This window comes from Ascaphus truei, chromosome 3, assembly GCF_040206685.1.
Source record: "Ascaphus truei isolate aAscTru1 chromosome 3, aAscTru1.hap1, whole genome shotgun sequence".
Lineage (NCBI taxonomy): Eukaryota > Metazoa > Chordata > Amphibia > Anura > Ascaphidae > Ascaphus > Ascaphus truei.
In genome coordinates this window covers 400879040-400899943 of record NC_134485.1, presented here as the reverse complement: position 1 = coordinate 400899943, position 20904 = coordinate 400879040, and the positions used below count along the sequence as shown (strand labels likewise).

Sequence of the window (20904 nt, the reverse complement as noted above, 5' to 3'; positions counted from 1 at the left end):
AAAGAAGGATGACTCTTGGGTGGATTCGTTCCTAAGAGAGTTATGTATGGACTCAGCCCATGGTAAGAGATCAGCCCAATTATCTTGTGTATCAGAAACAAAACATCTTAGATATTGCTCTAACGATTGATTTACCCTTTCAGTCTGTCCATTAGTTTGCGGGTGGTACCCGGAAGAAAAAAGAAGCGAGATATTTGGGAAAAAGCTCGCCAAAACGTTGATACAAATTGTGATCCACGGTCAGATACAATTGAAACAGGAACCCCATGTATACGAAAGACTTCTTTGATGTAGATATCAGCTAGAGTTGCAGGGTCAGGGAGGCCCTTGAGGGGTATGAAATGGGCCTGCTTGTAGAACCTATCTACAATGACCAAGATGGTATTCATGCCATTGGAAATGGGCAGCTCTACAATAAAATCCATTGATAAATGGGACCAGGGACGTTCTGGAATGGGAAGCGGGCGTAGCAGACCAGAAGGATTTTTTCGAACGGACTTATTACGAGCACAGATGGAACAGATGAAACAAATTCCTTAATGTCGTTAAACATCTCTGGCCACCAGAAAGTATGTCTGATTAAGTCGGTGGTTCTTCGGATCCTGGGTGACTGGCTGATTTGGAAGCATGACCCAACTCGAGAATCTTTAGACGGAATTTGGTTGCGCGTATAGACAGCCCTCAGGAACCTCCAGTCCTTCAGGCACCTGCGTCTGTGATTCCAGAATCTTATCCAAGATGTCGAAAGAGTTAGCAGCGATGATGAATTTAGAAGGGAGAATGGTTTCGGGAACTTCGGCCTACTTGTCCTCGGAAAGGAATTGACGAGACAATGCATCGGCCTTTAAATTCTTAGTACCAGGAATATAAGAAATTACATAATTAAATCTTGATAAGAATAAGGCCTAGCGAGCTTGACGGGAACCAAGGTGTCGAGCGCCCTCAATGTACAATAAATTCTTGTTATCGGTAAGAATAAGAATAGGTTTTTCGGTACCTTTGAGTAGATGTCGCCTTTCTTGGAGTGCCATCTTGATCGCTAAAAATTCTCTATTACCAACGTCATAGTTGATCTCCGCAGGAGAATTTTTTTTTGGAGAAATAACCGCATGGATGTAGGTGATCTTGGGGCATCGATCTCTAATGTGAAAGGAAGAGACGAGTCGGGGTGATGCAGAATTGGGGCGTACGTGAAGGCTTTCTTCAGGGATTCAAAAGCAGAACAGGCCTCTGGAGACCAAGAGGAAGGATTGGCATCTTTCTTGGTCAGAGTGGTAATAGGAGCCACAAGAATGGAGAATCCATGGATAAACTTACGATAATAATTGGCGAAGCCAAGAAATCGCTGGATGACTTTAAGCGACGTACACTGGTGACACACTTTATTCGAGCTCGGCTAGTCCCACGAATTCGGGTATACCCGGGTGTATTGAGGTTTGTGATTGTTTTCTGCCCGAGTGCATTGGGTTATTTTCCAGGCAGGGATTGAAGCATTTTATTCCCGCTGGCTGCAATACTGCACAGTATATATATATATATATATACTGCATTACAATTCATGAATTCATGCCATCTGGTAGACACGCGAAGCATTGCAGCCTATTAAATCCTAATCATTATCATTTAACAGATCAGCCGCCTGTCAACCAGGCATGAACCCAGGCTGGGAAGGCAAACGCAACAGAGCTTGTCAGAGGTGAGGAGCAGCGCATTCCAGGTATCTGCCAGGTACATACTGGGTATTTGCTCGAATAAAGTGTGTCGGTGCAGTAGGTTGGGGCCAATCCAATATTGCTTTTAATTTCTCAGGGTCCATGGCGAATCCTTTCTCTGAGATTATATAACCCAGGAAGGAAGTAGAACTTTGATGAAACATACTGTACATTTCTCCATCTTGTCATAAAGATGATTCTGATGAAGACGAGAGAGTACTAGCTTGGTATGCTAAATATGTTCAGGCAGGGATTTAGAAAAAATTAGAATATCGTCAAGATACACAATGACAAACAAATTGAGAACATCACGAAAAATCTCATTAACAAATTCTTGAAAGACCACAGGAGCGTTACAGAATCCAAATGGCATTACTAGATGGCACTCATAATGGCCATCTCGGGTGTTAAAGGCCGTTTTCCATTCGTCTCCTTCCCTGATGCGTATAAGGTTGTAAGCACCGCGGAGGTCAAGTTTGGAGAAAATGAAGGCACCTTGTAAGCGGTCAAACAGTTCTGAGATGAGTGGTAAGGGATACTGGTTCTTCTGGGTGATCTTATTTAAACCCCTATAATAAATGCAGGGGCGGAGAGACCCATCTTTCTTTTTTACAAAGAAGAAGCCTGCCCCAGCAGGAGAGGTGGAGTTTCTTATAAATCCCTTCTTTAAGTTCTCTTGTATATACTCGGACATAGCACGGGATTCTGGAATGGACAAGGGATAGGATCTGCCTTTCAGGAGAATGGCACCAGGGGTGAGATCAATGGGGCAATCGAAGGGACGATGCAGGGGAAGGACTTCAGAGCTAACTTTATCTAAGACATCAAGAAATGCAATATAATCGTCAGGGAGTGGGCCCTTAACAGTATCAGCAGTTTATAACCGGCAAGAGAAAGAGAAGGGGGAGCACAAGGAATATGACATGCACCAGGCCATCGTATAGGCAGTTTATCAGTCCAGTCAACTACAGTATTATGCAATTGTAACCAGGGAAGACCCAAGATTACCTGCACCGATGGTGAATGAATGACATCCAACGAGATTTGTTCCTTGTGTCCATCCTTGGTGGAAAGGGAGAATATCGCAGTCTCCAGGGAGATGAAGGCAGGTTGAAGTGGATGGCCGTCTATCGCTTCGAGTCCTATGGGAGTGAACATCCTAAGCAGTGTAATCCGGTGTTTTATAGCAAAAATTCTGATCCACAAAGTTTCCTCCAGACCCAGAGTCGAGGAAGGCAAGTGCAGAAGTATGAAAGTCCGTACCTTCCATTATGATAGGCAGAAGGATCCTTTTTGGCATATTTTCCTTGGAAGGAGGACAGGAAGAAATGGTACCCAAAGAAATTCCATCATACCTTATAGGCCGCTGACGTTCTCCCGGACGCGTAGGACAGCGGTACGCCAAATGACCAGCTAGGCCACAATAAAGACATAGCCCCTCGCTTCTCCGGCGCTGCTTTTCTGTAAAGGACAACTGGTGAGTAACCAGCTGCTTCAGAAACTGGTCAGGTGCTTCAAGAACTGGAACAAAAGAACGAGAGAGAGTAGGAGAGAGAGATATAGGTACAGGCGTACGTGTAGTCTGGCATTCACTTCGTCTGTCTTGGAGGCTTGATCCACCTGTATACATGTAGAGATCAGATCTTCCAGGGCAGTGGGTCTTACACGTGCAGCCAATTAATTTTTCAAGGAGTCAGAGAGGACCTGTAGAATGCTGCAGTTAAAGCCTCGTTGTTCCAACCGGTTTCCGCGGCAATAGTCCGAAATTCAAGAGCGTACTTTGCGACGGTCCGGTGACCCTGGGTTATGTGGAAAAGAGAAGAGGCCACGGTAGCCTCGCGGCCAGGAGTGTCAAAGACCTGCTGAAACTTTTTTTTTTTTAAAGAAAGTTCTGCGTGAGTTCAGGCATTAACTCCCAGATAGGAGATGCCCAAGCCAATGCATCTCCGGTTAGCAATGCAATGATATAAGCCACTTTAGATCTATCGGAAGGGAAGCGAGAAGGGGTTAATTCAAAGTGGATATCACATTGGATTAGAAAGCCTCGGCATCCTAGGGGTTCACCCGCATACCGATTGGGTGTCGGAAGACGTGGTTCCTGGGGTATGTTTCCCACTAGAGTAGAAGCAGTTGTGGTTAGGCCCCCCTCAGGGGGGTCAATGTTTGTTGGGCTGAGCATACTGTAACACTTGCGCGAGCCCACAAATAAGACCTAACCCCGGCACTGGGGTGGGAAGGACTATGCCACACACCCACAGTAGCGGGGGCGGGCCCAGAGGGTGGTTTGTAGCGTTGCTGGGTCTGGGTATGCAGAAAGTGTTAATCCAATACTTGCCGGGGTCCGTGGGTTGGAGAGGTACACATAGTTTAAGTCCGTAAGCCTGTGGTCTGGGGTTGGAGAGGTACAGGTAGTCGTTATCCGTAAGCCAGGGGTCAAGAGCCAGAGAGAATGCAAAGCCAGGTCGGTACACGAGAGGTTAACTGCAGAGAACAAGACAAGACTAGGCTGGACAAGACAGGAACACGCAAAGGCTACACAAAGTTATGCTCAGCAATGAGACTGAGCACTGAGCAGGTTCTTATACAGGAAGTGACCAATGAGGCAGGAGGCGGAGCGGAGGCGCGGCCCCAGCGGAGGCAGGGATAGGCTGCAGGAAGACAAGGGCTCATAGCAATCTTGACTCGCAGCTGGGGCTCATCACGCATGCACGCCGCGTGCAGCGGAGGCACGGTATGGCCTAGGGGGCAGAGTTAAGGTCCGTGACCTGGTAGAAGAGGAGCGTGTGCGCACGCGCTCTGTAAACAGAGCAGGGTGCGCGCACGAGCTGGGGGCGGATTGGAGGCAGCAGCCGCTGCAGTACTGGTATGTAGAGAGGATGGACCACGCCCCAAGGGACGCGATCCCCGAATCCTCACACTGAGCAAGAGAATAGATGTACAGTTTAATCTCTGCCTACACTACCTCATCTAATACAGCGAAAATGTCAGCTATGGAAATTGCCAATTTTCACCTGCCAGGAGGCTACCTGGTAGTAACAGTTAAAGGACAGCACCATCTGCGGTGCATCTGCCCGCAATGCCGCTACCCGGGTGCGACGCTAGCCCCACTGCCTAGTGCAAGCACCCTGGGTGTGTTGGGTGTGCTTCCCCTGGCGATGCGGGAGTGGGTAGACTCTGTGCCAGTGGCTTCCAGGGACAGCGGGGCGCCCCGATGTTGCTCCCCTGAGGAGGTGTCCTAATTCTCCTCAGAATAAGATGAGGCAATCCGCCAGAAATCTGTGGAGAGATCATCGCTTACCGGTAACCAAAGGCGGAGCCCGGATCCCGAGGCGTCCCTCCAACAGGCCATGGTGCATCTGGAGCCCCGGAGGAGCCCTATGCCCGAGGAAGACGCCGCAGCAGCAAAGGACTCGCCTGCGGTGGATTCGGTGGAGCCAGAGGACGCTCCTACCTGCGGATTGGTGAGGCCCCCTCTTCGTATTTCAGCCCGGATCCTGTTGCGGCATACACGGACAAGGAACCAGGCGGGGCCTTGTTCAGTGCGCAGAGGGGTGATGCACTTCCGGCACGGCCAGACGTGATGTCATCCTCTGCGCCTGACCTGTGCCAGCCTGGGGATCTCGCGAGATTGTCCATCACTGACATCAACAAGATGGCACCTGTTAAAGATGCGGAACCTCGGCTGAAACCGATGGTGAGTGCTGGGCTGTCCCCTGCTGACACCCCTTTTCACTGGCCCCGATCAAGAGGAAAGGTCACTGGACCCCTAATGCCACCCCAATACCCCCCCCCTGGGGCCGTGGTAAGCCTGCACCACATGGACTTCCATGGACACTGTTATGCTCCGTTCACCGGCCCTCACCACCCATGTCCCTTCCAAGGTCACCCCAGTTCAGGACAGTGGCATAACCATCTCCATTACATCTGCCCATGTTGTGGGTACTAGTCCTGCCCCTGCCGACCCCATCTATGTGTTGTCCCATTACCCTAGTGATAATGTGTCCCCTAGTCTATCCACTGATCTGAGAGACTGGGATTTTGGGGGGATGGATGGTCTGATGAATCTGAGGGGGAGATACCAGCTTTGAGTCGAATACCTGTGGCTAAATCACCTGGGTCCTTTAAGTCCTTTAGAGAGTCCTCATTATTTCAACGGTCACAAATGTCTGGAGTGTCCTCTCAGATGGACACTAGGTCCAGTAGCCCAAACCCAGAACATCTGTCAGGTGAACCCCTTAAGTGGTGGGACCCTATGTTTCATGGCTAAGCCGCCAATATGAATAGGACTAGGTTCCTTCTGGTTGACAGTCCTGTGGTGGATCATTGGTGGGAGGAGGGTAAATATTGCCCTGAGGACAAAGCTGAAGCCCTCCGTAACAGGGTAAAAGAAATTAAACTAGGGGTAGTAACACCTAAAGGACTAGCCATACTGTACCAAGAGGTGGACCCTAGGGAACCTCAATGTTGGGTATTACCTGGTCTAGCGGGCATCAACAAATTGTTAAAGTTCAGTAGGGTGGATAGAGCCTGGTGGATCAGTCATCGATACTGACAATCTCATGGGTACGAGTTACCCTATGTACCAGAACCCATCATGGATGAGATTGATGCTAATAGAGATGAATGGCTAAAGCAGGCAGTACTGAACCGTCTGCAGTCTAAAACTACTCAACAAGTATTTATAGATGAGTCCCGGATTTGTACCATCATGAGGGAAGGGGTAATCGGACGGAGTATCATTGTGTGGAACTCCGCCAGAGGCCTGGTCCTCCTAAAATACATTTTGTACGGAGCAAGGATTTCGATGGGCGGGTGCTTAAGAAGACCGACCCCAAGTTTTATAAATAGGGATCTTATTGTTCTTTGTGTTGGGAGAAGATTGCTTGTTTCATCGCTGTACTCTGTGGATGACCCTATAGTAATGTCTGTTATACTCTGACAATGGTTAATGTCTATGCCAACTGATATGTTACCTTGTGTTGTATTTCAGGCTTCAGGTTGATGGATGGTGCCCCAAATTGGTTCCCAGTGAGGACATGGGATTTTCACCTCGGGAAGAGTGTAGCCATTGCTGGTACTGGCTATCCTTCTGCCCCTCCCTGTCATGTAAATCCTGATAGCTGCAGGCTGTGACATGCGGTCATCTTGGGTTTTCCCCACCCTGAGGCAGCCTCTCTGAGTGACTGGGGTGGAGGTGAACTGGGTCTGTTTGCAGCCAATCAGGATGCAGACTTTGTGTCCTGTCCTCTGTACTGAAGAGGATGCATGCCAAATTATAGTCAGTCTTAGTCTCTCCCGGCTGGGATTGAGACGTTCTCTCAGCTCCTTAGGGTATTGAGGAGAATAGATCCAACAGATTGCAAGGCCAGGCACCATCCAGAGGCATGGGATCCCATGCTGAGATATGTATTTGTTGCAATAACACCTGCAATTGATGCAATAAAAGGATCCAGTTTTATATAACCCTGCCTAAGTCATGGTCTATTGGGTAGGGGTATGAATGATAACTTTCACAGTAAGGAGTGTCTCCAGCCACGCTGGAGCCTGCTGTGAATGGGGGCGTTGCACCAGATAAAGAAGAACACAGCCTGAAGACATCCAAAAGCCTATCCTGTTTCCCCATACCAATGTGGACCCTCAGCATCTCTTGGAGCCTAACAAGTACTGTATGAAGCACCACACCACCGGTAGCAAGGGCAGATCTCCCAGAGGAGGGGTAAGGGGGGGGGGGGAAGCCACGCTACAGTTAAAAAAAACGGGTTTGTGAAATCAGAACCTACCACAACCTTACATTTCAAAACAAAATACAAAACAAAACCACTTCTATGTAATAACGTAAAGAAAAGTGTGTTTAGACGCAGTTCTCCCTTTTTGGAGCATCTTTAAGAAGAAAATATAAGGCAAAAAGAATTGTGTAGAGAGACTCATTTTAATCTGTGCATCGTATACCTCCTCCCTAACTCCTACTAACACTAGTCAACGTGCAAGCTAGGGAAAACTTGGCAAACTGGATCAAAATGCTTTGATAGATAGGTGCAGGTAGAGATGAGTGAATCTGCCCAAATCCGTTTCTCTGATTTTCTCGCATTTTCCCCCCAAAATCCGATTCTCAGTGTAAATTCCGCAAACAGATTTGGTCGGTTTTAATACACGCGGATTCATCAAAAACTGTCATTGGATACAACTCGTGGATAGATTTGTAGAACCCAATCCCTGGATTCAGCCAATGGATTGCTGAATTTGTGGATTGGATTCTACAAATCCGGCCACGGGTTGCAGAATCCATGGAGTGTATTGGTAATTATTTGAGATTGATCCGCTGAAATCCACGAACCAAAGGATCCGGCCGATCCGCTGCGGATCCAAATCCACTCCAAAAATTCACCCATCTCTCTAGGTGCAGGTGAAAATGCCGCTGTGCTCTAAAATTACCTTCTTTCATAGACCCCGTAAGGTTTCCGAAAACCAAAACCTCAAAATGATTTAGAACCAAAACCAGACCAAGTGCACATCTGTAGGTGTTTATATCCATATCTTTTTTTTTAATTATTGTAAGGTCTTCTGTCATAATGTTTTAGTTCCTGAATTGTTTTATTTATGATTCTATACTTAGTTTAAGCATTTGCAATGCTTTATTATTCTATTTGAGCATTTTCCTGCTTATTTACATTTTTTCCATAACTAGGAAAAAAAGCTGTGTGTGCTGTGCACATAGTAAGTGAAACTTCTTTGTTTCTTCTTTGTATGTGTCAGCAACATATAAAGTAACAATAATATGATTACTGCTTAGAGCATGAGTAAATTTGATTGGCGGGGTCATGTTTATTGGCAGCAGTGCAGTGGCAGCAGTACCGGCATCATGTCAGCGGACAGATGGTGGGAGCAGTGGCGGACAGTGTTGTTGAGTGGGTGGGGGGAACGGCGCCGGCGGCTGGCACCGCCGCCGCATGTCAGCGGGCGTGTGGGTGGAACGGCGGTGTGATTTTTAGGTTAGCAGGACGGGTGGAAGCATGTCACTGTTGGGGTCGGGCTGAGCCAGAACACAGCCAGGCCTCAACTGCCAGCACTTACTTCATGACGTCACATCCGTTTCATTTTCTGTCTCCACAATGCATTTTTGTCCCATTACGAATGAGGTGCCACTAAAGAATTTCACTTCAAAAAAACAAAAAACAAACAAATTGTGTTTTGGGGGCGCTAGAACCAAAACACTAAAAAAATTAAAACCAAAACTTTTTTTTTTTTTTTTTAGAATCAAAACATGAGTGATAGTGTCCTGTTAGATTCTAGACTCATACCGTAGGCTAGTGCTACCAAATTTCTGAAAGGCTCAGGTGGGACAGGTTTGTATGACACAATGATATATTAAAGATAGAGCTACTGTCAAAAATTAAATCTGATATTTTATTTAAAAAATACATTTTTAGGCAATAAAAAAAGCTTTTTATGATGTCTTTAATTATTCCTAAACTCCTTGTGCTTATGGGCATACCTTTGTAAAGGGCTATTTAAAATCTTACATTTTCAAAACAACATTTTCAAGTGATACAGATGCTACAGTATATGCTTAACGGTAATCTGAACTCCACTGTGCTTTGTAACAAGTGTCCAATTTAATGAAAGTACTGTAACATTCCATGATGTTCCAAGAACAATGTTTCAGAAAGTCTCCACCAAACGGAAGTATTCAAAGGGAGTTCTTGATCATTTCTGTACATGCAGTGAAAATGCTACATTTCTATACAAAGCAAAATTGCAGGAGACTATGGGCCTCATGCAGTAAGCGACGATTATGTGAAATCGGCAAGCTTATCGATTAGTCATGTTATTGGCGTTTTTCCCTCTCCGTATGCAGTAAGTGCCGAATACATTCAAAATCAACCAGAAAACAAATCCGCCCACTCTCACGATGATGAGCCGATCACACACAGGTGTATCGGCGTGCGTGGCGGGGTGCTGTTAGGTTGCACAATCACAAATCTTGCTGAATCAGGCGAAACAAGCATGTTTTTGATTGCGCGCCATATTTAAAGGCAACGTGTACTGCTAATCATTCTCTGTGTTGTTGGGAGTGAGAGAGAGAGAGAGACGCACAGAGCTGGACGATTGAAGATTTGCATATTGACTGAGAGACTTGTTGTGTATTGGGTGAGCTTTGTCCTTTGTTGTTTTGTTTACATCTTTGTCTTGTTTTATATGTGGAAGTGGGTCGTGTGATTGCCTGTACATTTCTTGTCTGTTTTTTGTGAGTGCTGGAAGTATGCCCGCAAAGCGTGGGAAGAGTGATGCTGGTGGGAGTGGGAGTGCTACTCGTGCGAGTACGCGTCGGAGTGAACGTTCTGTTCAGGGGAGTGATGTTGCTGGTGCACCGAGTGGTGTTGCTGGGAGTGGGAGTGCTGGTGCTGGGAGTGGGAGTGCTGTTGTTGGGAGTGGGAGTGCTGGTGCTGCGAGTGGTGTTGCTGGGAGTGGGAGTGCTGTTGTTGGGAGTGGGAGTGCTGTTGCTGTGAGTGGGAGTGCTGGTGCTGGGAGTGGGAGTGCTGTTGCTGTGAGTGGGAGTGCTGGTGCTGGGAGTGCTGGTGCTAGGAGTGTGAGTGCTGGTGCTAGGAGTGTGAGTGCTGGTGCTAGGAGTGTGAGTGCTGGTGCTAGGAGTGGGAGTGCTGGTGCTGGGAGTGCTGCTGGTGGCGCAGTTGCTGATGGGGTGTCTGGTGGTGGCGTGCTTGCTGGTGGCCAGCTTTTGGAGGCTCTTCCATTGGAAGAAGGAGAGTCCAGTCAGCACCAGCCAAGCTCTGACCCTAAACCTGCTCGGAAAAAACGTGTGGAGAAGCCACGTAATCCTCGCTTCAATGACCAGGAAAATAGGGCTCTTGTCACTGGCATTCTGGAGCACTATGACAGTCTCTATGGACATTTAGTAGGTAAGTGTAACTTTACATTTATTATTCAAATACATGTGATCCTAGGTCATCTGAGTTTTGTTCATATGCAAATATGGGTACACAATATCTTTCTATGTTCATTAGTGTGGAAACACAGCTTTTTATCATGCCTTACAAGGACAAATAAACACAGGCGGTCAATTTGCCAGAACTGCATACAATATGAATGCAACCTTGCTTACATGTATAGGTTTAGTAGTGAATGCTCATGTGCTGCACATATTACACATAAAACAGCATGTTTGCTATCTCTTGGAACAGCTAGCAGTGTAGGAAACTGGTGCTTATATTATTATTAATTTACCTCATATCTTTTATATGTTTTTCAAGGGCGGACAAGTGCAGCAAGCAAAAAAGAAATGTGGGACACAATAGTCATTGGTGTCAATGCCTGTGGGAATAGTGTCAGGGACAAGTATCATTGTCGGAAAAGATTTGATGATATTAGGTCCAAATTGAAAAAGAAAATACAAGACCAACGCGTGCATGCTACTGGCACTGGAGGTGGGCCCACACCACAACGTCTCATATTGACTCCATTGGAGGAGCTGCTTCGGCCAAAATTACTTACCGTCGTCGTGGAAGGCTTGGCTGGTGACCGTGACATTGGAATTTATCCGTCACAATTTCCAGCAGGTGATAAATATTACTGTACTAGGCGTGTCGTTGCTTACAGTTATTTTGCATATTTACACTGCTTTTTATACTGTCTTCACAATATAAGCATACCTGCATCTATATATGTATATGTCTGATTCTGTATATATATATCTCAAAATAGACATATATGTAGTAGTCCTACTAAAAGCAGTAACTAATATAGCACGTGCCATTGCGTGCTCATTTACATGTGAATTCCCAAAATGCATAGCTGCAGTGGAAGCAATTGATGGTGGGCGAAGATGGGGAACAACAGGGTAGTACACATGTGTAACACATGTTCATGAGAAATTATTAGTAGCTACAGGTACAGAACAGAAATATGTATCATATTATTGTGTATTTTATTGATTTTACTCCGACAAACATGACATTACTGCCTATTTTAAGCATGCATCAAAGAAATTGCATGTAACGGCCTACAAACATCACTGGCACTAACACATCTATAGTTGCTTATGAAAAGGTCCATTTTTGCTTTATGTCATATACAGACAGCATAATGAGGCACACGTATCATATGTTATGTCATTGTTTTCATAACTTAAACACTGCAGATGACTACTTAGCTCATCTACCATTGTGTTAAAGCAGCTGCAATTAATATCTCATCACAGCATACACTTCAACAGAGGGGGTGGGGTTCAGCACACACACTAATTACAGCCTCATTTCACGGTCAACTTAGTTCACACCATTTGCACCTGTTTCAAGTCATTGAAAGGTGTGGCTGATTAGGCTTTTTGGGGAAGGGAATACCTTTCTTACAACCTGAATAGCACAACTGAAGTTAATCACACTCATTTGAAAGCTTAACTCTAGCTACTAAATGCCCCAACAACTCATTACTTATCAAAGCGTACGTCACACATTAGTTCACTCATATCTATAGTTGAACTACTATCAAAGACACATTATCACACACTGCATGTGTTGTCTTGTTGAGTCACAGCCACATTCAGGTGTGCCACATCTTCGATTAATGTACCACACATATCCTCTACCAAAAACAACACTTTTTGCAATATGACCACCTTCATGATAACCATTGTGAATGGTCATCTCATGATAGTTATGTACATTATGATACTGATATCACTACACAACATATGATTTTTATGTACTCATTTAATCTATTTATCCTCACGCATTACTGCAGAAACATAGTATGTTGTATGTTAGGGAACTCAAAAATTCTAAGTACACACGCATGTACAGTGTTATTACAACTATTTATGTTCACTTTCACACACATTTTCGGTTAAGGAACTGATGTTGTTAGTTAATCATAAATACAGAACATACAATAAGTGTTTGTTCAATATTTACACATGTAAATGTAAAACTTATGTTATTGTTATATATAGTTGCCCCTGGAGGACATGTGTCACCTGAGATGGAACAAGTGTCTTCACCTGGGTCAGCCAGCTCAACACTACTAGAAGGTGAGTGTATCATTTGCTGGCCATATAATATGTGCTCTTCTATATGTTATGTTGTCATGTGCATTATTTGTTTTGCACATCTTCTTTAAATAGGATTACTTAGTGTCAGTGAAAATTAAGTGTAAGGCAACATGTATTGTGTTAGTGATGTTAATTATCATGTAGGACTTCTGAGTTTAGAGCAACTTTTCATTCATTCATATTTCATACTGAGTCCAAACATTATTCGTAAGTCAAGGTAGTTTTTAATGAGGTTATAAAACGTATGCTAACATGTTAGGTGTTACTTAGGACACAGTACAATTACATAGTAACACAGCATACATTAACATGCCATTTAATAATGTGTACATTTCTTTTTAGAACATCATGGTGATGAGGATGATGAGTATGATGAGGATGACGCCACAGAAGAGACTGAAATACAATCATGTGACCATGAAGAGGTGCCAATAGAAACTGTTGTACCGCCAAATCGTCCATCAACTTCCACATACGATGCAATTGTAGCTTCAGAGGGAAAAATAGTGGACGCAGAAAATCGTCGCCATTCAGACATGATGACAGTGCTGGAAAGGATGATTGGACTGCAGGAAGAAACAGTATCACAATTGGCACATCTCCACAGAGTCTTCATTGAAGTGCCTAAACAGTTGCAAAAAATCAACACCTCATTCGAAGCATTAGTTGTTCAGCAAACACAAGCTAATTACTGGAGAATGACTAATGTACCACAATTCAACACCTCCCAGCCAGGATCTGTTCATGCAGGTCAGTTTTCACCACATTCATCTGATATTCATTCACCAGGCCCAAATGTTACCGGTCAAGTAGCAGACATTGCTGTGCAGGTTCCTGATGACATCCTACCGCTGCCATCTGTACAAATTCAGCAGCAGACACCTACAAAGGAGGCGACAAAAACAAAACAAGACACACATGAAACAGACCAACCATCACTTGTGCAGTGTCTACCAACTTGCTCACATGTGTCACTGGGCACAAGCCCTGTCCGTGAACAGTCACTACCCAAAAGCCCTGTAGGTGAATCGCTGCCCAAAAGCCCTGTAGGTGAGTCGCTGCCCAAAAGCCCTGTAGGTGAATCGCTGCCCAAAAGCCCTGTAGGTGAGTCGCTGCCCAAAAGCCCTGTAGGTGAATCGCTGCCCAAAAGCCCTGTAGGTGAATCGCTGCCCAAAAGCCCTGTAGGTGAATCGCTGCCCAAAAGCCCTGTAGGTGAATCACTGCCCAAAAGCCCTGTAGGTGAGTCACTGGCCACAAGCCCTGTAGGTGAGTCACTGGCCACAAGCCCCGTAGGTGAACAGTCACTGGCCACAAGCCCTGCCCGTGAAGTGCCAGAGGCCACTCAAAGTGGCTCTGTTGTGCCTAAAGTTGGTGGCAAAAGAAAAAGGAAAATTCAAGAGACAACAAGCAGGCCTGTTACTCGCTCGCAAAAGGAACAAAAAAAATAAATGTTATAATTCAGAAAATATGTCTTTGGCCTTGTTTTGTTGACTTCAGATTATCTAATTACTATTGTATGTATGCTGAAGACTGTGTTGTTTCCAAACTTTCAACTATGTTCTTGTACACGTGAAGTTTTGGAAATGTTAACACTCATAATTAATTGTGTTATAAATATTTATGTTGTAATCGTCTGTTCAGTAATGGTCCACCAGGAGCCAGTTGCTAAATTTAGAGAAGCTGCCATTGACTTTGCAGCAAAACATTGCATTTGGGTGTGTTAATTGATGTAAGAATTGCATATGCATATTAGTCACATGCAATTATTAAAACACCTAAGTAAGTGCAAACATCTTTCTTGTACGTGTACAGCAGGATTATGTGTAAATTATTACTTACCTTTGCCTTGCTTGGCCATTGTAATTTTGTCCTTTAATCAGTTGTGTGTTCGTTTCTATAACATCTCAGAATGTATAATAATATATATACACACACACACACACACACACACACACACACTGAGTGAGTGTGAGTGTGAGTGTGTGAGTGTGAGTGTGTATATATATATATATGTATATATGTGTATATATATATGTATATATGTGTATATATATATGTATATATGTGTATATATATATGTATATATGTGTATATATATATGTATATATGTATATATGTGTATATGTGTATATATATATGTATATATGTGTATATATATATGTATATATGTGTATATATATATGTATATATGTGTATATATATATGTATATATGTATGTATATATGTGTGTGTATATATATATATATATATATATATATATATATATATATATATATATATATATATATATATATATATATATATATATATATATATAGTACTATATAAACTGGTATACACAAACTAATACACTTCATGCTTCCTTGTGAAAGCACACTATTTTAATAATACAGGCCTAATGTTTGAGAAATATCCTAAGTATGAGACTCTAACAGTATTGTGCTTAAACAAATGTTTATTACTTCATTCAATCATGTTTCTCACCATTTAAATAGGTTTCATACAAGGTATACTTAATGCCATCAATGTTGTGTGTACTCCTGCAATATAAAAAAAAATAAAATATTATATATAAATATATATATATTTTTATAAGAGATATATTTATATATATATATATATATATATATATATATACACACGTATTTAAACTCATGCAGACAGGGAGTTAACCAGACTTTCACATACACACAGAAATGTAAGCGGGGAAAAAACATTTCTTTTTGCATTTGTGTTTTTACTGATATGCCTGGCTAAGAAATATTTTCACACACTGGTCTTTGTTAGTTTTCAAAAAAACACTATGTGAACGCATTCACAGTCTAGGGATGTTTTTCACAAACGAGATAAAAGAAGGAGAAATGTTTCTCCCACAGTCCCATATCACGAACCACAACTGTTAACCCAATTAGACAAACAAATCCAATTGGCGTTTGAAATAAGGAGTCAAAGTAGTTACTTTTGTTGACCTTGACAAGGAAAAACAGGAGTTTGTTAGCCATTCAGCACATTCATTTTGATGAGCAAATAACACAGACCTGCACACAGCTTTTGTGCTACTCAGACATGGCTGATGAATTCGTTAACAATATTAATCCCCTTTTAGGGTATAAGTACATGATCTGTGAAGCCATCTTGAACAGTCGCGGACAGAAAGCAAGCACACGCCAAATCGATGATTTCATTCGAGCAAAATATCCTTATTACCAAGACCGTAAGCATGCACGGAATTTTAATTCCTCAATAAGATTCACTTTATCAAGTAATGACTTTTTTGAACGTGACCAGGATAAGCTACAACACACCTATGGTTTCTGGAAGATTGCCCCGGAAAAACAATTTATCCTGAAAGACGGCACTTATATTGTCGTGAAAGGCATATTTATTCCTAATGGCAATAGCAATGTATCCGCTACTACTGATCCGTTTGAATCGATACGTGCTGCAATATCTGCAGCCTCCATTCCTGAAACCCACATTGTACAAGAACAAAAGTACTATGATTATGTACCAAGCCTTTCAGCTGAAATTGCATTGGAATGGGAACCGGAAGAAATGAACCTACCTCCCGACCAATTATTTGAAGAAAGCAGTGGCGATTCCTATGAGCGCATCCTGGAGGAGATATGTGCCATACTGGATTCAGCGGTTGGGTTAAGCGTGGATGAAAATGGCTTGCATTTCTGGAGCGACCAGTTGCAGCCAGGCGAAGAGTTAATTCTAGAAGAATGGTAAATATAACAATCGTTATGCGTTGACTCTGCGTTTAAATTTTTTTTTTTTTTGTAACCACCATTTTCACTTTCAATGCGTGGATACAGCGTAACATTGCAGACTGCATAACATGTAGCGATCACAAACAAATTGTTTCCTAATACAATATAGTAGGACCTGAAAGAGTAGTACACATTGCTGACGGAATAAATATACGTACTTTCCTATCCCTTTAAACATATTAGCAACATTTTACCATTACTCTAACACATACCTGTTTTGTTATCATGCAACATCTACAACATTGAAAACCGGGTCCACCACGTATGACGTGGGACCCTTGTCATGGGCCAAGGCGTCCTTAAAAAGGATTAGTGATGTAAGTCCCGCCCCCAAGCGACGTGCGCGCCTCAAAGCCTATTGGCTGTCATGTTTTGTTATAGTAACGGTAACTGCAGTGTGTGATGCGTGCGGCTCAGTGTTTGTAGGCGTACCCTGGGCGTTAGCCGAATGTTAATTGAGTGGGAGGAGTGTTAGCGTGCGTTTCACGCTGGCTTAACATGACGTCACACGTATTGCATTTGCGCATTGTGTTATCGGCCGTGCTTTCTGTTCAAACACGTCTGTTTAAAAAGAATACAGATGTACTCGTTTAGAACGAATGTAGTTTCGTCTTCATTGTATTTGAAATAAAGATGTTATGTTTACTGGTATTTTCAACATGTATTGAACGCACAACGTACGCTTTGTTTTGCGCATGCGCTAACAGTTAGTGGAGCCAAGCGTGAAGTGCGTGCGCACACAAAGATGTGCGCGCACATCTTTCAGTATACAGGCAACGTTCACTTCTTATACATAGTTATGCCTGCTACAAATTTAAAGAAACATTACATACTGATGAACAGTTTTACTTCTAACATATAAGTGAGTGACGTGTGTATCTACACAATCATATAGAGCTGCGTAACGCGTTGTCACGGATGCATATCTAGTAAGGTGCCATCTTTGACCATCATGTGTTTGCTGTATTTCAGAGATGTCGGGGAAGATACAATCGGATCAATGTATGATTTCAGAAGAGTCTACCTTTATATGAGATGATTGTGAGGAGGAGCCACCGACTACTATACTACATATGGAACTAATTTTATATTGCTTGCAGCGCTTATTAACAAACAATTAAAAATGTGATACCCTTATGCCTATATTGCATAAGCACTTAATTAACATAATGATGTTGCAAAAGAGTGCCTCATGAATTTTTATTGAGTGTTCTTTAATGACTACTAACATTTTATGACATGGTGTGTTTTATATATAACAACCATTCCCACTCTGCTAACACATTTGTGTATTCTAATATGTAATGGAACGTATGACTGTCGAAACTATGTAACAATAATAATAATAATATGAGCATGTTCATGTATAGGGCTGCTAGTTGTACGCAGCGATTTACAGACACATGTTTCAGCCTGAGGTCCCTGGCCCGTGGAACGTACAAATGTTTTTTTGCCGCATGAGGCACAGGGAGATAAAGTGACTTGGCCAAGGTCACAAGGAGCCCACACCGGGAATTGAACCAGACTCCCCTGCTTCAAACTATCAGTGCCAGTGTGTGTCTTTACTCAGTGAGCCACTCCTTCTCCCAATGTAAAGGACACTTACAACCAAGTAGCCATTTATTTTTAAAATCTCTTGTTACATGGGTATGTAGATAAAATGGTTTGGGACTGTAGCAAATAATGTTAGTGGCCAGATGTTATGGTCCCCTCCAATGCATGATGTTCTGAATATGACATCACCATCATGTTATGAAGTACGTTTCTGTGTATATTTCATTAACCTAACTAACTATAGTTTACTGTGTTTATTAATCGTTTAGAAATACATAGTATAGTCAATATGATGATATAAGCTACCATAATAAAGCTGGTGTTATCATTTGTCGGTGTTATACATGGATCCTACACCAATTGATAGAGACACAAACAGTTGTCTTAAAAAGTGTGTCTATGCTAGTGATGAATGTGCTCCCGTAAGTAAACAAATAAGTACAGTTATCCCCTTTTCTCCAACCACCTCTATATTACATTAATGGAAATTATAAGGAAACATACATAAAATGTGATGAAATGTGAGTAATCATTTTGTAATACAATGCACATGAAAGCTCAAGAGTAGCTAAATGCATATACATGATACAGAAAGTACATATATGTAACATTTGTGTTTAAACCAATATGTTGGGTTTTTAGTTCCAATAATTATAGGAAGATTGAGGTAGGCACATCTTATGAGAGATGTCAGCAAATATACATACCATGATCAGTCATACTGGAGATATACCTATAATGCAAAGGAACAATATATAAATTGCAAACATTGACATGCCATCTTCAGTACCGTAAACAACACAGCAAAGTGTGTATTTGGTGTTAAATGTACAACACCATGTATATTTCATGACATTCAAAATGTAAATCAGCCTGGTGTACACATCATATGGATGTACATGTTACACTGCACCAATAACATTGTATGTAAGCATACTAGAAGCATGAATGATTATGGGCATAATATGTGTTTTGTCTTAGCATAAGGAATAACACAATGCTAAAATATTATTGCTTTGTTACCCAAGTTGTATTCACATACACACAACTAAAGTACAATTGAAGAGGGATTATATAACCTGTGCAACAATAACATACCGGTGCCACATCCCTTTGTGCACACAGCAGAGAAAAGAAAGGTGTGCAACCCATATTCATCTGTGTCCTAACAGAAGGTTATATAAAGAAACATTATTGTTAATATAACATAATTAAACTATAAAAGTAGTACTAGGAACATATGAGTTTGTACTTACAAGAAAAAAATGAATTGATGAGATTCTGTCGTGTCTGGCCACCACTGGCTGTTTGTTCATTTTCAGCAGCTACATGGGTGGGATGCTCGTCTACCAAAGCCTCAGCTAGGTCTGACTGTACATTGTGCCTGAGTGCAACATTGTGCAAAATGCAACAGGCAAGGATAATATCAGACACTTTTTGAGGCTTGTATAGAAGAGCCCCACCAGTTCTGTCCAGACACCTAAACCTGGTCTTGAGTAGGCCAAATGTCCTCTCTATAACAGATCTTGTAGATATATGGGCTGCATTGTACCTGTCCTCTGCTTCAGTTTGAGGGTTTAGCACCGGAGTCAAGAGCCACGGCCTAATTCCGTATCCTGAGTCACCTATAATGAATGGAGCACACATAAGCTGACATTAGTGATCAAATTGTACAATGCCAACATTCCTAAATCAACATGTGTTTTGTGTTAGAACATGTAAATATGTACTCACCCAGCAGCCAACCAGGTTCAAAATGTCCCTCTTCGAACGCATGGAAGACTGAAGAGTTCCTCAGGATAGAGGAATCGTGACTGGAACCAGGGAACTTGGGTACCACATGCATTATCCTCATCGTGGCATCACATACCACCTGTACATTGAGTGAATGGTAGTGCTTCCGATTGCGGTACACATGCTCACTCTGACTAGGTGCAATCAAAGCAACATGTGTGCAATCGATTGCACCCAGCACACATGGTATCCCTGCTATATTATAAAAGCCAGTCCTGACTTCCAGCCACTCTGTCGCCTCTGTAGGAAAATGAATATAATTCCTAGCGCGTCTATTGAGTGCATAGAGAAACTGGGTCAAGGCCCGCGAGAATGTAGATTGCGAGACCCCGCCCACTATGCCCACAGTTGTCTGGTATGACGCGGAAGCAAGATAATGTAATGAGCACAGCATTTTAACAAGCCCAGGGACTGCACGACCTCTGGCTGTGAAAAAATCTAAATCCCCCCTTATCTCCTCATAAAGAGCTAAGATTGCTGCTGAACTCAAACGATAGCGACTTACAATCTCCTCCTCACTCATCCCATCTAACAGGGTTCTCTCCCTGTACAGACGCGGACGAGGCACAAGTTGTCTCCTCTGTCTTCTCCTCTGATCTCCTGTCCCTCTACCTGTCCCTCGGCCTGTCCCTCTCCCTGTCCCTGTCGTATCCGCGTCACTGTCACTGTCCCTCGGTGTGTCCCTCCCTTGCCCTATATGATTGTCTTCATCATCAAGCATGTCATAGAAAAGAATGTTCCTCCGTCTCCTAAACATTCGCAACATTTTGAAATGAGTAGCTGTGAATGAGCAGGTAATGTGCGTCCTTTAAATAGGTATGTGATGATGTCAGGTGACATAGTAAAATGCAAGGTGTTACATTAACATAATAAAGTACTTCTGTGGCAAGCTGTGTGCACTTGTTGTTCTAAGTATTTGTTGTGTGTATTCTGCAGGGAATGATGATATTTGGCAATGATGTGACGTGAAGCTTTGTACAAAGATTGCTTGCAAATAAATAGTTGC

General features: G+C 42.9%; 1 long non-coding RNA gene across 1 annotated transcript; it reads right to left on the bottom strand.

The window, feature by feature from the left end:
* Positions 1-19198: 19198 nt before the first annotated feature.
* On the bottom strand, positions 19199-20017 carry LOC142491172 (uncharacterized). Its single transcript, XR_012800325.1, has 3 exons — positions 19839-20017; positions 19657-19729; positions 19199-19269 (listed from the first exon to the last, which is right to left on the bottom strand). It is a non-coding gene; the product is annotated as an uncharacterized LOC142491172 (long non-coding RNA).
* Between the last annotated feature and the right edge of the window lie 887 nt (positions 20018-20904).